Consider the following 23635-nt stretch of genomic DNA (forward strand, 5'->3'; position numbering starts at 1 on the left):
GTGAAGTCAGTGACGTGGCTGAGGGAGAAAATAAAGGTGTTAGATAAACTTAGTGCGGAAATGTCAGCAGCTGCTGTCAGCCATGAGTTTAGTGTTAATGTATCGATGATTCATTATATCTGCAAAAAGGAGAGTATTTGTAAAAGTGTTGGTGAACCTGCTCCAGAAAGTGCTAAAGTAACCTCTTAAATGCGCAATGAGAGAATTGAAAAAATGGAAAAGCAGCTGTTTGTGGGTGACTTAATGTTTTGTTAATGTTAATGTATTAATGTTTTGTTATAAAAATTGTAAGCAGAAAAGTGTATTTTCAGCAATCTCTAGCAAAGACCACAGTTTTTGGTGGTCCCGGGAACCTAACCCCCAACTTCCCACAGGTTTCATGTGGTTTTTGGTTTTTTTGGTTTTGATTTTACTTTCATGCTATTTTCTAGGAATGTTATCCCCACAAAAGTTGAGGAATGATTGTACTTTGCTGTTGTTACTGTTGTCTCCTCTGTTAGACTGTGAGCTCCATGAGGGCAGGCAGTGGCTTTTCCTTTCTTTATATTCCAATCACTTAAAACAGTGCCTGGCTCACAGTAGGTTCTTCATAAATGTTTATTGCCAGACCGATGTGTTTTCTCACTGACTTAGGACAATTTTGAACCTATGTAGGTGACTACATTGAACAGGAGAGTTATTCCACTTTGCTGCTGGCTCATCAAATACTCTCAATTTTTGACTACATATACATTGATAAAATCAATAAACACACATATAGTCAATAACATAGGCCCCAACCACTTATCAACCGAGTATGAAAATAGCAACTAATCACATTTTAGCTTAAAAATTCATTGACAGAAATAATTTCTTATGAACACACATATATTATTCAGGGAAATCACCTTATAAAAGTTGCTGGAAAGAGAGATTATCTAGGATAACTGAATTACCCATCCACCACTCAACTTGGGCCAAATAGCAAAATGATCTGACCAACCCTTTCCAAATAACTGAGTGAAAATCAGAGAACCCCAGAACCTTCAGGGCTGGAAGGGACCTGAGGAGCTGCTTGTGGGCACTTTTATACATGATGGAGGGTTTCACCTACAATGTCTCCAAAACATAATCCTCCAGCCTTCGCCAATAAAGGGGAGCCCACTTCCTGTCTGTTCCAGTTGGGGACAGTTCTCAGTGTTTGGAAGGTTTTCTTGTTGTCCAGCTTAGACTTGCCCATTTGTAACTCCCCTGGTGTTTCTGGCTCTGCCCTCTAGGGGTATGTAGAGTCCTATATTCCTCCTTCCTCATGTTAGCTCTTCAATAATGGACCACACCTATAATTCTCTATCAACTCTGCCCTCCCTCATTCTGACGTCTCTTCTCCAGGTGAAATCTCCCCACTTCCTCCACTTGATTCTACTCTGCCACCATCTCCACTTCTGTATTCAACATCTGTATCACCCTCTGGAATGCTCCGAATATGGCCTGAGCAGTGCAGGGGACTGTGGGAGTAGTGTTTCCTTAGCTTCAGACATTATGCATCTCATAATGTAGCTTAAGGTCCCACCAGGTTTTTTGGGGGCTGTCAGATGGCAATGTAAAAACAAGAATGAGACTATAAAAACAAAATGTGCCAAAAAGTTCCCTTGACCATCTCCATGAGGCCCCTTTAAATAACTCTAATGTTATCTGTCTATATTTTCCTCATATTTTCCTCACCCCAGGGATGCATGATAATTACAACATATAATTTTTGTGACCTAGTAAAATCATGTTCAAACTCAAACTCCATGAAATATATAACTTTCTTCTTTTTTTTTTTAAAGAAAAGAACAGGTACATTTAGTAATGATTTTGAAATAAGAGAGAAATGTATCTGCTAAGGGGCATTTTTGAGCCCAGGCTGGGCTGCCCACTGGAAGGAAGAACGGGCGTGAGAGAGCACTGCTTCATCCCTCTGGGCAATCTGTTGCTGACTCAGAAACCAGACACTGGAAAAGCTCTTAAAAATGAACTTTACCCAGGGAATAGAGGAAATGGTACTTCCAGGGGGCAGTCAGCCTCACTTCTCTTACAGCAGAAGGCTGGCTTGTCCAGAGCTGAGATCAATGGCTAGCCATAATATGGAACCCTGTAGACACTTTCTTTTGGCCTGAGCCTTGTCAGTTTTAGCAAAATCATCTTTCCCTTTTAATTGATAAATGCATTAAATTTGTTTTAAGATAACAACACCAAGAAAATATGAGAAAATAAATCTTGACAGTTCCTTGAAAAGTTATAGGAAAGCTAAGTTTAAATGTTATCTTTTGTGTCATATGATGGTTTCACCTTGATAATGAACTTCTGGACCCACAGAATCCCAAGACATGAGAATTAAAAGAGGCTGTGGAGACACCCAGTCACCCAGCTCATTTGACAGATGAGTATTTCAGTAATTCTGAAGGCCACATCATGTTTGGCTAGCCACAAAGCCGTGCTCTGGGATGTGCACCACACATGCTTGGCAGCCCCATTAGTGAGCTTGGCAACAGGAGGACGTGTTATCTCCATTGATACTGTAGTCATCAATCAGTCTTTGAATCATGTAGATACAGCTTTGACTTGACATGGAGGAAGAATACAGAGACAGCCATAGTTTTCCCCATCCAGATAATTATTTTTAGATGTGAAATGCATTGCCATCTGACATCTGTGCAGGGCAAACAGATTAAGCAAAAGTAGGTAGAGACACATTTGTAACTGGATAAAATTCATTAGGTTATTTGAAAACATTTAATAATGCTGAGCTAGTGAGGAAATCTTTTGCTTCTGAAAAGGAAACTGACACTAAACTTTGTGTAGTACAAGGAAGTACAGATGATTAAGATAAAATGTTGAGGGGGAGGCTGGGAAAAGCATGGAAAGGGGTATTTAGGGCTAGGTTTTTAGTGGCTCCTTCCTGCTCCCTGGCTTGCTCCCTTTAAGACTCATCTCAAGAACCACATGAAACCTTTCTTGACTCCCCCCTCCAGCTGCTGTGCCACCCCTCCCAAAATTACCCTGTATTTTTGTGCAGATATTCTGTATACTTAATCATGGCACACACCACTTGAATGTCAGCCCTTTGAGGGAAAGGACTCTCTTCTGTCTTCTGTGTGGATCTCCAGCTCTTGGCACGGTACCTTTCACATAGTAGGGGTTAAAAGATGCTTGTTGGATTGGATTGATTTGGATGAACTTGTCTTTCATGATCCTCGTCACCATCCTCCAGGCAGCCTCCATCTCTTTAGGTTTTGATAGCTCAGAGTGGGAGTAAACAATAATTGTTTTTCCTCTTGCTAGAAACTTTGAGGGTCTCTCTCCCAGACTGATTCTTTTGTGAAGGCAAACCAGGCCATATTTTGCTTTAATTCTTACCTAGCTTTAACTACTGAATGGGTATTGCTTCAGACAGACAGACCTGGGAAAGACCTTAGCTTAGAAAGGCCAAGGTTTCCCATTGCCTCAGGGCCATTGTCAGTCATCCTGACCTATGTCTTGCCACTGACTCCAATGACTCTGGAAGAGCCAGTCAGGCTAGTGATTTTGCACAGCGCTGCCTCACTTAAATCCATTTTACTTGCAAGTAAAGACATCAGCCTCCTGACGTCATTGGTCCTTTTCAAGAAGGAAGGATAACAACAGCTTCCTTCTGAAAATGCCACCCTCGGGCCTGAAGACAGGACTCCAGCCTGGGCAAAGCACCATTGACACTGGACTGGATGCCTCTCTTAAAGGTATTCACTATGGTGCTAAGTTTCTTGGCTGCCATGCCTCCCCATTGACTGATTTGGAGACCCTCATTCCGTAAAACTCTCTGATTGTGGTATCTCTGAGTTGAGAGGGGCCTCTGAGGCCAGCTCGTCCAACATGCCTGACAAGAGGTCACCCAGCTTCATCTGAAGACCTAAAGGTGGGGTTCCAAAAATCCTCAGGGAGAGCCCATTCGAGCCATCTTCCCATGAAGTGGTTTCCTCTTTTCTGGCCACTCCGATCAGCTTCTTCTGGACACTGTCTGGCTTGTCTCAGTATCAAGATCACTTTTACCTTGAATTTCTGGCTGGAGTGGCAGCCCTACCTTCCACACTGCCATCATCTGTCCTTGTTCGGGGGCATTTTCTTTCCAAAGATGATGGCATGGACAAAGGCTAGGCTCTCTTTAAGGTTGAAGACTAGTCACTCCACTCTATTCTCAAGATCTCATAGTTCTTTTCTTCGAGGTCAAGCAGACAGTTCCTCCCTTGACTTTTATGCACACAGGAATACCCAGGACAATTGGATGTTTTTTTGGCCAGAATTCCTGAGGGCTATTTCATGAGCCCACATTGGATGGACCTCTTATGGTGAACTTATGGGAAGACATGGTCAAGGGTGGTCTCCAGGATGGGTAGGCATGGATGTGCTGTGACCTGCATTACTGAAGGTAAGACCCATATCAATGACAGCACAAAGCCACTGGAGTACCAAAGCATTCTTGAGATGTTAAAGTATCAATTACGTAATTCGAAAGACAGTCCCCAGCTTGTCCTACATATACTTGTAGACTTGAAACAGACATCTATGGCCAGATATACACCATCTGGAGGAGGCATGAGAGAATTTCCTTTCATAAGAGCCAGAAGGATAGCTTCTCATGCTGCCTCCAGCTTCTAGCCCATATTCATCCTGTTATTGAGGACAGTGGATGGACAGCAGAGTGGAGTGCCTCCTAGATCCATCGCTCAGAATCCTAGAATGTAAGAGCCAGAAGGGCCCTTAGGGGCCATCTTGGGTAACCCCTCCTACTACAGTTGAGGAATCTGAGGGACATGACTTATCCTAGTTTACACAGCAACTTAGTGGCAGAACGTGAATTTGGGTGAGGCAATTTACCACTATAGACTTCTATTTTCACTATTGTAAATGAAGGTGATGTTCTAGATGGCCCCAAAGGGTTTTCAGATAGATTATCTCAATGTATCCTTATGACAACTCCATGATCTAGGCATGGAATTAATTGGGCTAAGTGCATACAATTCCAATGAATATCCGAAGGTCATGGAGACAAGGACTGTCACCCAGGTAACAGATGGGGTGAGCAAACTGTAGCATGATGGGGATGACAAGAAAGAAATAAGAGCCCTGGATGTGGGTGTCAGTCAGTGAGTTGTTCAAGCAACACTTTTGACTTATTCCACTTCGGGGCAGAAAAGAAATGCTATGTTTGGTCAGTGACATAAATAGTAATGATGATCATGATGACAATTCAATGTGACTCATCTTCATATTAAGCTTTTGAGATTTCCAAAACACTTTCTTACAACATCCTTCTGAGTTCAGTAGTACAAATATTATTATTCTTATTTTAGGTAGCAAACAGCCACAGCTTTAGAGGTGAGGTGTAAGGGATACGCCTAGGGTCACCCAGATTTGAAGTAGCTAAGACCTCATTCCATGCTCAGTCAAAATGTATTTTGAACCTGGCAGTGTGCTTGGTGCTGGAGATACAAATCCCCAGGGCAGACAGCACCTGACTTCAAGGAGACTACATTCTACTTGAGGGAGACAAGACGCCCAAAGATAAGTGAAGATAAGAGTTCTAAAAATAAAGACCAAGTAGTTGAGGGGACAGCACTAGGAAGTGTAGAGGAAAGGGGAGATTAAGAAAGGCAACTGGAAGGAGGTGGTGCTGCTATAGGCCTGGCAGGGAGCTAGGGATTCCAAGAGCCCAGAGGCATGGGTAATGGCCTGTGCAAAAGTACAAAGGGGAAAGTGGAGTGTCAGATTGGGGACCAGAAAACAGTTTGGTCAGTTTAATGTCTAGTCTTAGGTTCAGCCACATGACCAGCTCTGAAGCTGCCTATCCAGGCTGTTGTCTAACCAACATTTTACATTTTGTTCACATGAATAGCAAGAGACAATTTTTCAAATGCTTTGTTAAAACCCAGGTGAATTATATCCATGGCACTCTTTTGGTCTACCAGGACAGTAACCCTGTGAAAGAAGGCTTTGGTTCTTCTGGCATGACTCAATTTTAATGTAGTTGTATTGGCTTCTAGGGATCCCTGCTTCCTTTTTCAGATGGCCACTAACCATAATAAAAAATTCATTTTAGAATTTTGCCAGGAATCAGTCAAATTTACTAGCCTCTAGTATGAAAATGCCATTTTCTTTTCTTTTCTTTCTTGAAAATCAGGATAACATTTGCCCTTTCCCTGTGCTGTGATAGCTCTTCCATGATTCTCCTGAATGTTCATGAATATGAGGCAGTTGGGTAGCTCAGGACAGATCATTGGTACTGAGATCAGGAAGACCTGAATTCAAATCCAGCCTGAGACACTTACTAGCTGTGTGACCCTGGGAAAGCCACTTAGCCTCAGTCTGCCTCAGTCCCCTTTTCTAGGGAAAGAGGATGATAGCACGTATCTCACAGGGTTGTTGTGAAGGTCAAATGAGATAACATTTGTAAAGTGCTGAGGTACAATGCCTGACACATAGTAGGTGCATAATAAATGCTTATTCCCTTCCATTCCCCTTCCCTTAGATATCTGGTTTACTCTAAAGACAGTGATCATGCCTCATCTTATAACTAAAAATCTCTGTCTCTATCTCTAACCTTTTCCTGGACCTTTAGCTCCATATCTCCAGACATTTTAGCTCAACATGTTTCAAACTCATCTCATCCTTGAGTTAGCTCTTCTTATGACTTTCCTTTTTCTATTAAGGGAAACATTATCCTTTCAATCACCCAGTTTCCAAACACTGCTGTCACATCGACCTTTGCCTCCCCTTTCCCATTCCCCAAATTTGAATAGTCAACTAAGCCATCAGAGCATTTTCTTTATAATGTCTCTCACATCCTTTGATTCTTTCCTATTTCTACTGCCAATTCCCCTTTCCAGGTACCTAGAATTTTATATCAGTACTATTGTAAGGGCCTCTTGACTAGACTCCCTATTTCCATTCTCTCCTGTCTTTAATTCTCTTTCCCCTTTCCTATCAGCTTAATCTTAATGTATCACTTTGTTTGGACAGCTCCCCATGCCTGACAGAATAATACCCAAGCTCCTTAGTCTAGAGGCAAGGTGTTGTTCTTCAGTCTAGAGGCAAGGTGTTCTTCAGTTTGGTCTTAGCTCTTAACTTCTCGGCCTTGTCTCTCTGCCCCAGACAAACTGTTCTCTTCCTTGACCTTGAACATAGTATACACATTCTTGTCTTGGCACCCTTCATTTCCAGCCTTTCTGAATGTTCTCCCCTCCCCTCCCCCTAAGCTGTATTCATCTCATACCCATTCTGCCAACTTCAGTTCAAGTCTCACCCCCTCCATGAAGTTTCTTAACTATCCCAGGGATCTTTCTGTCTCCTCAAATCTCCTACACCTTATTTTCCAAGGTACTTATCTGTCACTTCTCATACAGTGCCCTATGTTATTGGTATAGATATTTATCATGTCTCTCTCACTCTAAATTGCGATGTCCTTGGAAACTGTGACCATTTGGATAAGTTTTGTCATTGTCTGCAAAGCCAAATTTTGACACACAAGAGAATCATAGTCTTATAGCATATGGTATCATAGAACTATATGAGAGATCTAGTTCAAACCCTTCATTTTATAGATGAGGAAAGAGAGGCTCAAGGGTAGTATTATTAAAGCATCTCGCCTAAAGTGACTTAGGTGGTAACTAAAAGAGGAAAGATTTAAATCCAGGTTTGTGACTCTGGCAGCAGTGTTCTCTCCACTGCACTATGTGTTCAATGGGTGCTTGCTGATAGTTTCAAATGGTTGTCACTTGTTGAATGTAAGAAAGCTTTGGTTTTAGTGGCACAGCTACTAAGTGTGCAGTTTTCAGAGACCAAGCAAGAACAGCCAGCGTGGCATCCCACCCAAGGGTTCCTCAAGCAGGTTTGGATTGCAATTGTAAATGGCATCTTTGACAGGTCCAGAATGTTCTGAATGCCAGGGCATGGATCTCCCTCAACCACAGAAGCCATCCCCCATTGACTAATTCCATCAGACAGCATCTTGCTGTGAGACAAAAAGTCATTTTGATGAGTAGCCAAGGTCTCCAGGGGAGCAAAACAAATCAATTTCAGTCATGGAAACAAGTGGGATCAATATCCAGACCAGTACAGAACAAAAAGAGAATGGGGTGAGGGTGCAGAGAAGAAACTGAAGTGCTGATAAAGCTATAGAAGTAAGTACATGACTGCAGCTTTCCCAAAATGCAATTATTTGGAAAGATGATTGTTTAAAGTATTTTTGTCGTATCCTTGGCTTCCTAGTTTTGAGGAAAACTTTGAAGCCACCCATCCTTACATGAAAGGAAACCAAATGCTATAATAATCCTTTAACCTCAGTTTTCCCCATGGGTTATATCCCTCCCTGATTATGGAAACATTTCCTAGATCACCTCCAACATTCCTTTCCAAAGAGACTGAGCCTATAGATAGCTGGAACGTTGCCAGTCTTTTCAATCCCCAATCTGTCCTGCAGACTATTAGCAATATCTCAGTCCTTCCCAATAGCCCAGTCAGACATTTGAGCAAGAACTCTGGGGCCACTGAGGTAAAGCCCTACAATCTAGCACCAAGATAGGAAAATTGTGGTCAAGGACCTGGAGGCTGAGCCATCTTCTTTGAAGGCATCTATTTCAGGAGGGACAATAACTCAGCTGAATGTGTGCTTTGTCCAAAGGCAGCATGGGAGGGTGGCCTTTCCTAGAGCAGAGTGGCTATAGGCAGGTCCCAGCCTCTTCCCCAGATACCCTTTAAGTCAACTTATCACCCAAGCCATAGGATGCTGGTCAGTATCCTTTCTTCTTTTTACTCTTTCATAACTGTTATTTTCTGCCAAGGAGAATAATCTTTGGACTAGAATGAACAGAAAAGAACACAACAAGCATTTATATTGTGCCTAATATTTATTTAATGCCAAGCACTGTGCTAAGCACTTTTAAAATTATTATCTCATCCAACCCTAAATGAGGGTTTGCCTAAAGAGTTGGAGTTCTCATGAGTGGGAGCCCAGTGCCTTCAGAGGCAGCTCATTCTACTCTTAGCAAGTTCTAATTATTAGTAAGTTATTTTCTTACACCAAGGCCAGATTTGCCTCTGCATCTTTTACCCATTGTTCCTAGCTGGGTTTTCATTAAATCTAGCAGAGCTGAGAGAAAACCACACGATTCACATTCCATCTAGGCACTCATCTAAGACATCTTGGCATCAGCCTTACTGCTGTCCCAGTTCTCCCCACCTAGAACTACACCATCTGGACCTGATTTCCAGAAAATATGTCCCCAGGCTCTGGGAGAATTAATCTGCTCAGTTTTGGAAGTTCCACCCTGGAGCTGAGCTGTTATGATTGGTGAGTAAATGAGCGCACCTCCCCCGCAGCCCACTATATCTAGCTGGACCCAGTCTACACCATATTTCACAGCCCAACCAGCATCCACCTGGAGCGTCTTGCCATGGGGCCTGATGACACAAGTATATCTCTTTTCAGACACTGTTTTCCACCTCTTACTTCAGGAACAAAAATCCAATTTGGCCAAATAATGCTCTGGAAAGGGTGTGGCAACCAATCGCCCTGTGGATCAGCTCACCATCCCTGGAAGTCCCTAAACCCTAATGTCCTTCTCTGGTCACTCCTCGATTGTCTACAGTTGCCCCCTGTTGGAACAGAAGCTGCTTGAGGGGAAAGACAAAGTCTTTTTGTCTTTGTTAGCCAGTGCCTAGCAAGGTGCCAGGCATGCACTAAGCACTTAATAAATGCTCATCCATCATTCATTTATTCCTCACAGCCAAGGAAAATAAGTTTAATCCCTCTTCCAAGGGACTTCAAATACTTAGCGCTATGATGTTCTCCACTGATCCATCTCCAGGATCAGCCTCCCATTTCTTGGGTAAAAAAGGGCTGACAGATATGATCGCTGAGCCACTGTTGGTAATCTTTGAGACCATCTACTAAGAACTAGAAGGGCTGCAACCTGTACAGGTGGATGAACCATAAAGCCACAGGATTCATAACTATAAGAGACCTTAGAGTTCATCTAGTCTAACCCCACAACTTAATAAAAAGGGAAATGGTGGTTAGAGAGCTTAAATCAATAGCCTGAAGTCATGAAGTTACTAAGTGGCAGAACCAAAATCTGAACAACACTGGCTTAAAATCCTGGTGTTGTTACCACTACACAAGACTGAGTACTCATATCAGTATATGAGGTAGCTGGCAGTACAGTGGATAGAGTGCTAGGGTCTGGAGTCAGGAAGCCCTGACCTCAAATCTGGCCTCAGATACCTACTAGCTGTGTGATCCTGAGCAGGTCATTTAACTTCTTGTTTGTCCCAGTTTCCCCAACTGTAAAATAGGGACAATAGCAGTAGCTACATCCCAGGTTCTTATGAGGCTCAAATGAAATTAATTTTTGTAAAAGTACTTAGCACAGTGCCTGGCACATGGTAGGTACTATATAAATGCTTATTTCCTTCCCCCAGTGAAATCTGAGATATTTTCAAACATTAAACCTGAACTTCCATGCCACCTTCTACATGAAACATTTGCTCATCCTTCATACCATCCCTTCCATGCTATGGCTAATGAAGCTCTTTGTTCTGTCCTTATCTAATGCAATATTAGTCATGCAGTAGGAGGTAACTATCCCCCAATTAGACTGTGAGCTCTCTGAGGGCAGGGGCTGTCTTATTTAACCTTTGTTTCTACTTCACTTCTCAGCACAGGATCTATCTAAGAATGATTTGGAGGGATAAATGAATGAATGCTCTCACAGCTATGGGTGGGAAATATTTCCTTAACCAAACAAGAGATGGAGCCAATTGTGAAAGATAGAGTAGGTAACTTTGATTGCTAGAAACTGAAAAGCTTCTGCATAGACAACAAGAAGGGAAGTGGTTGAATGGGAAAAAAGTCTTTGTATCAATTTCTTGATGAGGTTTTGGCATCTAAGATATATAAACAATCTATAGCTATAGCTATATATACAAAATGAATAGCCATTCCTCAATAGAAAAATGGTCAAATGATATGAACACACAGTTACCCAAAGAAGAGCAAAGTACTCAGAGCCACATGAAAAAATGCCCCAAATCCCTGAGAATAAGAGAAATAGCTTCATCTCACACACTGAAAATTGGCAAAAATAACAAAAATGTTAACATGGTAACTAAGTCAACGCTGGAGAGGTTGTAGAAGGATAGGTACATTGGTATGTTGTTGATGGAGCTGTGAAATGGTACAACCATTTCGGAAAGGAATTTGGAATTACATAAATAAAGTGTCTAATATGTCCATACCCTTTGAACCAGAGACTCCATGATCAGGCTTACACCCCAAGAAAGCCATCAATAAGAAAAAAAATCCCTACGTACTCCAAAATCTTTATAGCAGCACTTTTTGTGATAGCTGAGAATTGGAAACAAAATAGAAGGCCGCCAACTGGAGAATGGCTAAACAAACTGTGGCACATGAATGTAATGGAATAGTACTGCGTGTATGAAATGACGTGGGATGCATCTGGAGAGGCATGGACAGATCTATATGAACTAATGCAGAGTGAAGGAATCAGAGCCAAGAAAACAACATACAGAGTAACTACAACTACGTAAATGGAAAGAACAGTGACTACCGATAAATAAAAGGTAAACGTAGTAAAATCACAAAATCAAGCCTGGCTTGGAATGAAGAGAGAGGAGAAGATACCCTACACCTACCCCTTTGTGGAGGTAGGAGATCCACAGGTATGAGATGCTGCCCATGTTGCTGGACTATTCAATGTATCAATCACTTATGCTGACTTTGTCTTTCCTCTCAAAAACACTACTTGTCATATGGGATGACTCTCTGGGATGAGATAAATACTTGGGATAACTATAGGAATGTAAGAAACAGAAAATATCAATAAAACTTTAAAAAATAAATGAATGAAGAAAGGAGATATGTTCCAGGCTAGAGGTGGAGAAAGAGAAAGACAAAGATCAACAGAATGGGCATTCCCTTCTCTCTTGTAGTTTAAAATCTAGTCGGCCATATTTATGGCAGCTCTTTTTGTGGTGGCCAAGAATTGGAAATTGAGCAGATGCCCATCAATTGGGGAATGGCCGAATAAGTTGTGGTATATGAATGTAATAGAATACTATTTTGCTATAAGAAATGATGAACAGGTGGACTTCAGAAAAAAAAACTGGAAAGATTTACATGAACTGATGCAGAGTGAAATGAACAGAACCAGGAGAACATTGTACACAGTAACAGCCACATTGTGAGATGACCAACTTTGATAGACTTAGCTCTTCTGAGCAATGCAAGGATCTGAGACAATTCCAAAAGACTCATGATGGAAAATGCCATCCACATGCAGAGAAGGAGCCATGGAGTCTGAATGCAGATGGAAGCAGGCCATTTCCCCTTTTTTGGTGGCTTTTTCCTTTTGTTCAGTTTCTTCTTTCACAGCATGACTAATGTGGAAACATATTTACATGAATGCACATGTATAACCTACATCAGACTGCTTGCTGTCTTGGGTAGGGGGGACAGGAGGGAGAGAGAAAAAATTTGGAACTCAAAATCTTATAAAAATTAATGTTGAAAATTATCTTTACATGTCATTGGAAAAAATAAAATACTATTCAAAAATCTAGTAGGCCTGATCATAGTGGCAGCCTGGGGTGAGGGAGGCTGCCTCTTGTGAGTGGTGTCTGTACCAGCTCCCCATGCTGCTCGACCACCAGTGAAAGCTTTCAGTTGCAGTAAAGCATTTACTCTGATCCCTGCTGGGGAAAAAAAAAAAGAAGTACTGACCATCCCAGAGAGTCCTAGGAAAATGTCTTTCACTGGTGGTTCTGGGCTGCCAGAAAGGGAAACTGCAAAACTCAGTGAAATGTTGGGGTGATGTTGGTCTTTCCCTGGGACCGTCCTGGTTGTTCACCCACATAAACCCACTGCATTCCAAAGCCCCAGGGAGCCAGCTCATGATTCTTCAGGGGCTGCTCTGTCTGTACCAGGGGAATGGGGTGTTTCTTATCATTTGGGGGGTGCTTTTATGCCTATAGGTGAAGAGTAAGCACACTGCATGGCATGAGGGAGCTGCTTCTGTGCAGCATACAATGAAGACAATGAAAACGCCGTCACAAATGACTGCATCAGAGACATGCTCAAAAGTGGCCAATGGGAGTGCACAGAGGATACCTAGCTCATTATTCTCACCACTTCATGGCTTAATAATATTTATTGAGGCAATTTATCACTGGTCTGCACCATGATAAGCACAAGCTCTTCCACAAATGAACTTCCACAAATGCAGCCCACAGCCTGTCAAATTCCACAGCCTGGCCACAGTGGAGCTCTGCACCAATGCCCGGACACTACTCAAGCCTGACCGTGCAGAATAGAGATGAGCTCATTTCACCATTCCTATGGCACTCAGTTGCTAAATGCAACAGCAGAAAGTAAAAGGCTAAGTGGGGCTGACAAATTGGGATCAAGAGATTTGTATTTTCATATAGAGAACATTTTTCATAAATAAATCAAGGGCTCGATGTCGTGCACAGTAAGAAGATCGATGCAGCTGAAAAATTGGGATGGATGAGGTGCCCCAGAGCCTGACCCCAACTGATCCGGAGGCCTTAGAGACAGGTACTTCATGAGTGAATTTTCTGATAATAGAAGCTTAGATTCAGAGCTGAAAAAGGACCTCAGAGGTCATTGGGTCTAGCCCTTCATCTTACAGATGAGGGAACCAAGACCCAGAGAAGGTAAGGTTTTCCTCCAAGGTCACACAGGTAGAAAGTGGAAGAGCAGGACATGTGAATCCAGGCCTCCTTACTGCCAAGCCAGTACTCTTCCCAGTATGCTCCCCCAGGAGCACCAGTCTCAGGTGATTACCCCATGTCCTGCACAAGTAGGTACTGTTTTGTGAGTTCATGAAGAGCGATCCAACAAGTCCCATGGATTCAAGGAGAAGCAATCCAGGAGATGAAGTGATGTCTTAGAGTTTCATCATCTGGCTCTTGGTCTACTCAGAAATATATGACCCTTTTGCTTAATTTTTATTCAGAAAATGGAACTAAATAGAGATTCAGGATGAGATTCAGGGATCAGAGAAGCAATCCAGTCAGCCCAGCATGAGAATATTTATCAAAGGGTAGACTTCCCTTGGTTCATCCTGCCCTGCCCATCCCCACCAAAGATTCACTTTTCCAACAAATACTACTAAGGTTAGCTTTTATCTTTTTGGCATTTATCTGGAATATTCACACACACACACACACACACACACACACTATGTGTGTGTGTGTATATATATATATATATATATACACACACACACACACATACACACACTCATACACACGCATACATACACACATACACATATATACACACACATACATATACATATACACACATATATGTATACACACACATATACACACACACACAGACATATATGTACATGTATAGTGCCCCCCATTAGATTGTGAACTCCTTGAGGAAAGGGACTGTTTTTGCCTTCCTATGCATACCTAGTCCTTAGCATTGCACCTAGCACACCATGCTGTTAGTTGACAGACCAGTGGAACAGAAGTCCTCATCCCTGGCCATTCACCACTGGGGCATGGTCTTCCCTAAGTTCTCCACCTCAAAGGGCAGCTCCAGAAGGCCATGAGTGGGTGGGATAAAAGCCCTCCAGGACAGCGGTGTCCCAGTGTCTGAGCCTTTCTTATGGAAACAAGCACTCGTGGCTATCGGCTGTTTGGGCATTGCGAAGCCAGCTGCTCTTTGTAGATGCCGGCAGTCCCCAGTTGGGCACCTCTGAAGGCAGACACATTTTATTTTCTCTCTGTCAACATAAAGTTTGGAAAGCTTTCTTCCCCTGGTCAAGGAGAAGGAGAGGCCCAGGAGCGCTGTGCGGTCCAGGGCTCTTCCATGAAGTGGAACCAGGGATGTTGCTGTTTGTTGCTGTTGTAAATCCCTGTGACATCCTGACTTGCAAGTGAATTGCAAGGGTGGGGAGGAGGAGGAGGAGCCAGGGATAAGACAGCTGTCATTGAAAGTTCCCTTTTCCTTGTTCCTTCTCACCTAGGCTACCACCATGCACATCTGCATTGTGACTGGGAGACCTCATCTCCCACCCGTACTTCTCCATCCTATGTGAGCCTTTCTCATGGAGATGTACGCTCAGTACAAGAGGACACGGTCACACTGGCTGTTCTTGGGTGGGCCTACTGGGGCACCTTGCTGGACACTACTGGCTTCTTTCCAAGAATGTCAACTTTTCTCTGGTGCAGGTGCCATGCTACCATGTACCAGGGTGCCATAGAGCAGAAGGGCAGGGATAAGGCGGGCTGCTGGTATGTACGCATGCCTAGTGTTTCTGCCTATCCCAGCTATTCCTAATATGGAAATCACAATGCAGCCATGGCTAGTGTTTGCTTAGGCCAGATTTCAGTATTTTTCAAATGGAGAGATAACTCATGTGAAGGAAGGACAGAAGCAGACAAGAGCTTTGCTTCTATGAGCCACTGTAGCTATGGAGAGCCCGGGTCTCTGGAAATTTTCCCTTCCACGTGCCCATATGTCCTACTGGTGAGAAGTCTCCTCTTGTAGGAAGGTGATCAGATGCATGGATTCTGACTGTCCTTTGGGGAATATTCTGCATATGTGTGGGGGGCAACAAGCCACTCTCACCCACCCCTAAACTGACAACAAACTGTTGTCAAACATTGTCATTTCTACCTGCACAGCATCTTTCCAGTACGCCCCTTCTTTCCTCTGACACTGCCCTCCCCCTGATGCAGGCCCCATCTCACACCTGGACTGTGCAGCAGCTGCTGGGGGCAGGGGGAGGTTCCTGCCTGCCTCAGGTCTCTCCCCAATCAAGTCCACCCCTCCACTGGTCTGCCAAGGTCCTTTCCTGAAGCTCAGCTCTGACCATGTCCCCCTCCACCACCACCTTGCTTCCAATCACCAAACTCCTATGGCTTTGTATTGTTTTAAGAATCAAATATAAAATCCTGTGTGTGGCTGTTGACTCTCTTTACAACCTGACCCCCTTCCTACCTGTCCAGTCCATGTAATGCAGCAACACTAGCCTCGCTGCTGCTTGCACATAACAATTCATCTCTCCAACCTTGGTACTGGCTCCCACTTCTTCCCTTCACTCTTAGCTTGCTGGCTCAGCTCCATTAACAGGAGTTGCCTTTGATCAGGGATTAAGGACCCAAAAAGTGAGGCCCATGGTCACCATGGGTTACCTAGGGCTCCTTGCTAAGCTCATGAGCGTGGGGATGCTTAAGGGCTGGAGGTAGCTGGCAAGCACATCCCCTCCACATACCCATCCACCAGAAATCTTCTTTGCCTAGTTAAATAAAAAAAGGGAAGTTACAGCAGGCTAGGGGGAGGGTTGGGTGTATTGTGGGAAGGCTTATTCCTTTTTTTTTCTGAATGAATAGCATTCATTCCAAATCCCATCATCAATGTCAAGTGAGATAATATTTGTAAAGTGCTTAGCACTGGGCCTTGTACATAGTAGGTGCTTAATCAATGCTTTCTGATCTCCCTACCCCACACCAGTGACTTCTAGAGAGTACAGAAGTGGCTGGGGTATTTTCTAAGGCTTCTGCAAATACCTTCCAGGGTCAATGGGCTGTTAAATAAGCTGTAGGCGAGGCCAATACAGTTCACTTTGTGGTTGTAAGATGGCCCATCCAGAGGCCTGTGGGGTATTTGCTCTGCTTCTTTTTACAGAAAATATATTGACACCTTTTGCTTTGACCTCACAGCTCTTTCTGAACAGAACCCTCATCCTCACCTACAGCACGAGCCCTTCTTTGTAAAAAAGGAAATATTAGGCAAAATATACAAATGGTTGGTTAAGGGGTGCCCAAAAGGAAGGAAGTAGATACAATTGGATGGAACCATGAAAGCTGCTTGGAGAAGCCATGTGAGCTTTGGGGCAGTCTGAGTGGCTGTCTAAGTCTCTACGCCTAAGCCGAGGTGGCTGCCATGGGGCAAAGTCCAGGTGTGCAGCTGCCTTCTTTCAGATGAGGGCTCAAGGCTGGTTTTCGTGGGAGGCTCCAGGTGTATATGAGATGCCAAGGCGAGTACTCTCTGTCTCTTGGTGATGAGTTATGTCACTGATATGGACATGAATCACCCCCCTCCTTGATTTTATGCCAGGAGTTTTAATTCAAATGCGATTTCTGGCTCTAACTGGATTTATATTATTTTTGTCTTATCTCTTTGTAAAGAAACAGAGAGCTACCCCAATCAAACTACCAAGGGGATCCTTTTTACAGAACAGGCCAAAGAATAACAAAATTCATTTGGCAGAATACAAGGCCCAGAATCTCATGGGAAATGATGGGGGGAGTGTGCATAGAGGTAGTAGTACTACAGGACACCAGGCTATATGACAAAGCTGCAATCATCAGGATGATTAGAAACTGATTAAAATAGAAAAGAAAAAGAGAGGGGAGGAGAGAGAGAAGAGGGAAGGAGAGAGAGAGAGAAAGAGAGAAAGAGAGAAGGGAGAGGGAGAGAGACAGAGAGAGACAGAGAGAGGTGGGGAGGGAGGGAGAAGAAAGGCAAGGGTTGACTTAAGGGAGGTAAACTCCTGCCCCAGGGCCACATATTCCCTGTCATCCATTTCTGTATGGCCTAATACAATAAAACTTCATTTAAAAAAGTAAAAACTTGGCTCAGAAGCTTAAAGAAAAATGTGAATTAAAATGATTCTGAAGTCTCACCTCTTGCTTAGAAAACTGGCAGAGGACAAAAAATGGAAATGGTAAATATTGGAGGGGCTACGGTAGGTAGACAAGTGAGCGCATTATTGGTAGAGCTGCGCGATGGTCCAACTTTCCCTGACAATGAACTAGACTGTCCGTGTCTATGGACCCAGTGATCCCACTACTAGGTTTACTGTTATTTTTCCCTTCTGCCCTCAAAGGCAGAAGTGAAGCAAAGTGTTAACTGGGGGGTAGTAAAGAAACAACACAACACAGAACAAAACAAATCTAAAAGCAAAGTGGGGGCTTTGGGAGGGAAGCAGAATTGTAGCAGCTCAAAGGAAAAATGAGCAGCCCAAATTTAGAGCCATCTCCATTCCCAAAGCTTTAGGGGGACTGTTTGTGCCTGGCCAAAGGTCTGATCCTCCACAGTTGGACCCACTGTACACCGATGCTGACATAGTGACACCATTTTGGTCCTCTTCAATTATGAAGGACAACAGCTTTTATCAAACTTATCAAAATGTTACACCATATTTCTTTGATCTAAATAAAAATGGAGATTCCTAAACTGCCGTGGAAAGAAAGTCCTCTGTAATCCCCTGCGATGGGGAAACAGATTCTCTTGTCCTAGACTGTCTGGGAGGCTCTAATGACTTCTGTCTTTAGAGCAGATGGAATAAAAACTCAAAACCTAATTATATGAAGCCCTCCCCCAAACCCTGGCACTTGAGCCTGATGGCAAAATGAGAGACCGTCGAGTTAAATAGAACACCCCAGATAATTACATTCCAAACACATTTAATGACACACCAACTTACAGGAAAAGGAAATTCTCTGTTGATTTATAGGCCACATTATGGAGAAAACAATCTAGTTATAGCCTTTCGGTGCTTAAAGCATCAGCATTTCCCATGTAATGGCGGGTTAATCTTTGTGCTGAAGTTGCTTCCACTTCTGGAGAGCGGCCATGCATTTCACAATGACAGCAGCCTTACTCTGCTTTGGCTCGGTTATTCTGAACAACTGGTCTGAGTTCTAAGTGGCCCCTCCCGTAATTCTGTCCTGCCAGTCCCAACCTTCATAGAAACCCGATCATCTTTAGGGCTGGTTCCCTTCTCCCTAGAGCTAGTCTCCCTCCTCAGTATTGATCTAAAGAGACCTCAGCTGGTGCTTTTCTTTTTGGCCTGTGGTGCTTGGGTCCTTGCTTCTCTACTGGGGAAGGAGGATGATGAGATTCTCAGGCTTCAGTGAAGGTTGACATCAAAAAACTTGCACAGAGACAAATCCCAGTACAAAAGAGCTGCAGCTGATTCTAAGGTCCCAACAATTTTTGCAAACCCCACATTCTAGGCCACAGGAAACATTGATTGTGTCAAAGTAGCAAATGTAGAGGAATTCTGGGAGGAAGAATGATATGCTCAGGCCCTGTGACCCTCCACTGCACCTCTGGAAGCATCTGTCTCAGCATCCTAGAAGATGGGGAAAGACCCCTACATACAGAGCGAGTAGCCACCAGTGCAAAGGGTGAGTGACCCTTGATTCACCTAGTTCTTTGCTAAGAGCCAGCTGCTGGCAGAGAGCACTGGATGTAATGGGCACCCCCAGCTCAATGAGGAAGGGTGTGCATTAGAAGGGACAGCAAGGCTGGGAGTGAGGTACATTCAACCCTTACTTCCTATTCCCACCAGACAACATCTCAACACAATCAGACTGGGCCAAATCTAGTCTATTTGCTGCTGGGTTTGGGGTAGGGGTGAGACCTTTGGGAATCATGATCTATGAAAATCATGTTTCCTATGAACTGCTGTTTCCCAGATGAAACAGTCTTTGAGTCTGCCCATTCTACCACTTCTGAAGCCATATGTCTTCTATTGATCAGCCCACATCTCTCCATCTCATTCATATGGAGACTTGCCCAGGATCATACAGCTAGTAAATGTCTGAGATGGGATTTGAAGTCAATTTGTTTTTATTCTATGACTCAATCTATTGTGCTACTAAGCTGCCTCAGAATAAATGATTGTCATTAGTGTAGTGAAAGTCAACATCTAAATGCCTTCCATGTGCCAGGCACCAGCAGAGATGCTAGGGAGACAAAAGGCAAAAGCAAAATGGTCCTTGATTTCAGGGTGGAGAAAGGGCTATATGAAGAGAAATTTATTTTCTGTCCTTACAATGCCTTATTTATTCCTCTCTTCTAGATTAATCAGCAGGTTCAGAGAACTTTTGATAACCTCTACATTACTGCTGACTGGCCCTGCTAATTTCCATTTATCCCCAACTGATTTGAGAAAACAACATACTCAGTGGCTGCATAGGATCAGCTGTCCTCAGGCACAGAGAGCCTTCCTTTCCCTTCCTCTCCCTTCCTTTCTCTTCCTCTCCCTTCCTTTCTCTTCCTCTCCCCTCCCCTTCCCTATCTTCACTTTCCTCTTTTTCTCCTCCATTCTTGTGTGTGGTAAGTCTGGGAGAAGGGAGGAGGCTTTAGTGGGAAGCTGGTGTCACAAGAATGAGGAGCAGATAAGTGAGTAGGGAGAAAAGGCCCACCGCCCATCTGCCTGTCTGCCTTGAATTCAGGCTGTGGCTAAGGAATGTTTATTTGTGTTCAGAAACCTTGTTTTTCTAAAGGATTCGGGTCCTGTGAGGGACTTGGATGTATCCAGGGCTGAGAACAAGGGCTGGGGCAGTAGTTCTGGACCAGAAGGGCATCTGTTTGGGCTTGGTAAGGGATGGTCCAACCTTGACAGCTTGACTTTGCAGTCCTGGGAGGTTAAGAATACCTTGTCCTGGAGATAAATTCTGAACTGAGATGAATTCTCCTACAAATGTCTAAGACTTTTGCATTATCTGATGGAGATGCATGACTCTTGGCCACTATCTGGGTTTTAGGATTCTTCAAAGTCTCCCCTTCTGCTGGGGCAGCTAAAGAAATGGGTCCCTTCAGCAGTCACAGGACTGAAACTCTGAAAGCTCTTTGGCATCATTCTTAGACTGCCTGACTCTCATGTGAGGATGGAAAAGGTGAGAAAAATCCAAGTTGCCAAATAGTATGGATAATTTGGGGCTAGCCTCCTGTCTTCTGTGGGCCTGAGTAAATCCTCACTTCATGCTCTCAATATTTGATCCAAGAGTCTCTGAAAGTATTAATACTAAAATTGTGGACAGCCATTTCAGGAAAATGAAACAAAGGCATTTAATTAGAATGTTTCCTGAGTTTAATTGGATTAATTAACACCCAGATTTGGAAGATGCAAGGATTTGGTGGAAGTGAGCAGCTTCCCATCCTATTTACTCCATAAACCAAAATCAGGCAGATTCCCTAATTCCTTACTTCCACAGTGGAGTCTCAACTCAATTACAAAACAAAATCTATAGTCCCAGCTCAAGCATTTGTATTGGGAAGAGTCTGCAGAAGTAATCAACTCCAATTCCCTCTGCCTGATTTAATTACAGAGCAACATTTGGTGCAGCTGCTAATCTCTTATTAGGTGACCCCCTCCCTACTCCCCCCTGGCTCAGCCTGGAGAAGCAAGGTTATTTATGGTCTTCCTGAATTATCTGCCCATATTTACACTGGGGCAAAGTGTCCACTTGGAAAAGATCCACAGATTTCTCTCATGTCACAAATATTTTGCATGAATTGATCTAAGTATTGAAGTGAATTGTACATTATATCAAAAGGTAAAACTCTGTGTGTGTGTGTGTGTGTATGAGAGAGAGTGCCCTGGTCTCTTGCATGGGCTACCTAAAAAGTATGGCATATCCTGGTATAACTGAGGACAAGAAGTGGGATTCTGGATGTCAGGGGTTGGCAGATTACATTAGTGTTTCCCTAAGTTTCTACCTTTTACAACCAAGATGCCAGCCATATAGGCCTTCTGTTGTTGTCCATTTGCCATGTAAGGACGAGCCTTCAGTCTTTTGGGCCACAGAATCATGGGTTTTAGAACTCCAAGAGACCTCTAAGGCCAATCACCTCCTCACTTTACAACTGTAGAAACAGGCCTGAAGAGGTCAGGTAATTTGCCCTAGGTCACACTTGTAGCAAATGGAGCCAAGATCGGAGCCCAGGCTTCCCAACTCCAAATTCTATCTCCCTCCCACCCTACCAGAGATGACTTGTTTCAGAAACAATTGGGACCTCAGGAGAGCATTTGGGAGCAGGGTCTTGACTATCTTCTGTCCTAGCAATCTTCTGCACACAGGAGTGTATACACACATGCCCAGAGTCATACTTTTTTTGGGAGGAAAATGAAATGGAAACAAAATGGAGTTGTTCATAATTTAGTTAATAGATACGGGCAGGAAAGGGCCCTAGAGGTCTTGTCCAGCCTTCTCATTTTATGAAGGAGAAAACCAAGGCCTAGAAACAGAAGGGGACTTGTCCCAGACGCATGCAGACAGGAATGAGCAGAGCTGATATTTAAACCAAAGTGCTCTGACTACCAATCCATCACTCTTTTCACTGTACCACATAATTTTCTAAAGAAATTAAAAGCTAATCACCCAGTGTTGTCTTTCTCTCATTGCAGGGGGCTAGCTCACTGTGCATGATCCTAAAACAGTAACAGGTGGGCTATGCACTATTCAGCACCAGGTAGCTCATTAATACATAGGGCACGAGGGGCAGGAGGCAGCCCCCTCTCTGGCTCCTGAGCTTGATGGCTTTCCATATCACACCCTGGCCCTGGGAACCACACAGCAGAGGACTTGCCTTTGCTTTCCAGGGAGGGCAGAAAAGCCGATATCCATCATAAAAGCACAGCAGCCACCTTCTCCTTCCCTTCCTATAATAGTGCAGTATGGGCCAGCCTGCATTTTGTTTAAGGCTTACCACACATATGGTTTGGACCCAGGGCAAGAGATAGAAGAATTGTCATGCCTAAAGGTAAAAAATTCTCCCTAACACTGGGTTTCCTACCCCCAAGCACAGCTTTCTGCTCAGAACACTCACTCTGAGCCACAGGAAGAAACAATTGTGTTTACTGAAAGCAAAAAGGAAGGTAGCTGCCAGAAGTTCCAGCACCCCTGAGGGAGCCTGAATGTGGCTGCCTTGCCTCCAACAGACCTCATCATCCCGGGCCCAGGCCCCAGGGCACAGTGTTCTGGGCAGGCTGCTCTCATATGCATGAGATCCAAACATTTGGGAGCAAGAAAAGACTTCAGTGCCATCTGAGTCCAGCCTCCCTTATTTGAAATATGGAGAAACTGAGACCCACAGATGGGAAATGATTCACTCAAGGGCACAGAGCTAGTTCATCTCCAAGCTGAAATTAGTATCAACACTTTGATCCAGTTATCTTACAGTGGAGTGAGGAAGATCTGAGTTTTAATCCTGCCCCAGAAACTGTCTAGCTGTATGACTGAGCAATCACTTCTAATCACAACCTATGTGCTCTCTCAGCAAAGCAGAACTGAAATCACTTGAAAGAAAGGCAAGATGTGCAGATTTAGAGAATCCACCCCAAAGGCTCACACAGACTATCTGTCCCCGACCTGTGGTAGAATGTTCTGAGCTCGTATTGGTCTGATCAGCCACAGCCAGACACACTGAAGCTTGACTCTAGCATAGTGGTGTCATTTGGTCTTCTTCGAGAACAAAGCACAACCACCAACATACCTCAATTTCCTCATTTGTAAAATGGGGACAAAGATAGCTTCTCCCTCACAGAGGGTGAGAATCAAGTGAGTCAACAAATCACAAAGTATTATATAGGTTGTTGTTGTATATCATCCCTCTTATAGTATTCTTAGATATTCAGAGATTGTTAGATTAGATATTGTTGGAGCTGAGGCCGCATTTAGGGCTCTCTTTGGTGGTTAAAGAGGTCTGGAATTATCTTCCAAAGGTTTAGTTTAGAGCCCTGGAGGAGAGAATTCAAGTTCTAAGAGGTCTGAGAGACCACAG

General features: G+C 43.7%; 1 protein-coding gene across 1 annotated transcript in view; it reads right to left on the minus strand.

The window, feature by feature from the left end:
• The window catches only part of THSD7A (thrombospondin type 1 domain containing 7A), a 329937-nt gene that overhangs the window by 108356 nt on the left and 197946 nt on the right, over positions 1 to 23635 (minus strand). The window lies entirely within an intron of this gene.

The sequence above is a fragment of the Phascolarctos cinereus genome, unplaced genomic scaffold (genome assembly GCF_003287225.1).
Source record: "Phascolarctos cinereus isolate Bilbo 61053 unplaced genomic scaffold, phaCin_HiC Scaffold_1;HRSCAF=81, whole genome shotgun sequence".
NCBI lineage: Eukaryota > Metazoa > Chordata > Mammalia > Diprotodontia > Phascolarctidae > Phascolarctos > Phascolarctos cinereus.